Source organism: Empidonax traillii, unplaced genomic scaffold (genome assembly GCF_003031625.1).
Source record: "Empidonax traillii isolate 1590-97213 ecotype Southwest subspecies unplaced genomic scaffold, ASM303162v1 scaffold90:size2128546, whole genome shotgun sequence".
Taxonomy (NCBI): Eukaryota; Metazoa; Chordata; class Aves; order Passeriformes; family Tyrannidae; genus Empidonax; species Empidonax traillii.
The window spans coordinates 468,506-470,651 of record NW_020955283.1 but is presented as its reverse complement, the minus strand read 5'-3'; positions in this window follow the sequence as shown (position 1 = coordinate 470,651).

Genomic DNA, 2,146 nt, shown 5'->3' with positions numbered 1-2,146 from the left:
TCTTCCCTGGGAACAGTCTCAGTGGAATGGAGTAGGCGTGATCGTTAAAGAGGATTTAGAATGAGAAGACACTGTTCCTCAGGACAGGAAATTACTCTGAGTTTACAAAGGTACAGATTAATTCTAGTAAACATATAAAGTGAAAACACTCAGCACTGGCACTCGCCACCTGAATGGCTGCAGTGTGATGGTCTGGAAGTTGCTGAACTTTCTCATGGTGCCCCCTTGGGAATGGAGGATCCAGCCCTTCCCTGTGGCTTTGTAATACTCTGTAACTGCTGCAGTTGCCAGCGTGGAAGAGCAGCACTAAACAGACATTTAATATTCCTGCAGTGCAGTTTAGTGTTAGAGGGACCAGTATAATGACCAGCAAACCTCCAGCAAAGGGAGGGGATTGCTGGTCCTTACAGATATCTCATCCCCCAGCTGTGGCTGGTGAGTCACGACTGTTCTGTCCTGGGCACTCTAAACACATCACGGTAACAACACGGCCAAAAAATTCCTTAGAAAAGAAAAACCTGCCCTTGAAACCATCTGTTTCCAAGTGTTACTTAGTATGAGGCCTGGCACACCCAAATGCCTCTGGGTCATCTTCTGGTGCTGCCTTTTTCCTGGTGCAGGTTTCCTCAGGCGAGATAAAGGGAGGGGAGAAGGGAACTTGGGTTGCTCCTGCTCTTTTCTTTGTGGAGTTTGGGTAGTGCTGGGGACAGGAGGAGGAGCTCAGTTGTTGCTCTGAGGTTGGGGGATGTTTAGCAGAGGTTGGCTCTGTTCTGCAGACCCTCAGAAGCAGCTTCAAGCTCTCCAAGTTGCTCTTATTTTTTTTTAATTATTTTTTCCCCCTTCACTTTAATCTTCCCTTTCCCTGTGTTACTGAGGGGGGGGTGAAGGGACAATGGATTCAGAGCTTTTCCCCACAACTGTGTGTGTCCTGAGCAGCCATTTCCTCTGGCAGCACAAGTCTCCACATTTCTGGTCTTGAGCTCCTTCTCTTCCCCGTGGATATTCGGTGTTTGTTGCAGGGGTGCCTGTGGGAAAGGAAAGCCTGTGCACAGAGTACGCAGACGAGATCGTGGTGCTTCTTTCTTGCTGCCTGCAGGAACATGCAGAAGCTCTGATTTTCACCCTTGTTGGAGCCAGTCCAGCACAAACATCTCGGTTCTGTTGGCACCAAAAAGAGTGGTAGGTCCTCACTGGTGGCATTTGCACCAAAAAGAGGAGGGAATGCTGCCAGAAGACTCTCTTGTGTGAAGAGTGGCTATCACCCAGGGAGAGGATAGAAAAAGATTATGCTGAGGAAGCTAATTTTAAATGAACTAAAGGAAGATAAATTCACGTTTTCCAGTAGAGCATCTTCCAGGAAAAGAAATCAAATAAAATAACAAAAGCATTATAAACAGCAAATTCAACATGAGCTTTAATGAAGGACTAAGCAAATATGGTAGATGTTTTAATAAGAGCAATAAAAACCTACAAGTATCATAACAATATGCATGTTGTACATGTACTAGCATGCAGTTATTGTTCCTAAACTGCATCTTGGCTTTTGCAACAGTAATACATTCTCTGTCTGCCTGGGAAGATTTGGTAGACAATGACTTGCAATGATGGTAAAAAAGTTGAAAGACGTGATGTGGGGGAGTTCTGGAAGACTCTTTTCAGCTCTCTCTTTTGCTGTTATTTATTTAAATGCAAATCTTTTGGAAAAAAAATGACCGAAATCTGATAAATATTCAGTAGCCCTGGTGCATTCATGAATGTGAGGCTGAAGGAAATGGTGAGTCACACAGAAACTTGTCCAGGGAAACAAGGCACTTCTGTTAAAGGAAGAGCAGGGGACAGCAAACTTCAGTTCAGCCAAGGCCTAGGGTTTATTTTAGTGTCTTTTAACAGTCCACTTGAAAACTCATCTTTTAAAAGTGTAGTGTGTAGGAGAAGAGTCACTTTGGCCGTCTTAGGCAGGCCTGCATTCCCACTGCATTCCCACTGCATTCACATTGCATTCCCACTGCATTCCCACTGCATTCCCACTGCATTCCCACTGCATTCACATTGCATTCCCACTGCATTCCCACTGCATTCCCACTGCATTCCCACTGCATTCACACTGCATTCCCACTGCATTCCCACTGCATTCCCACTGCATTCC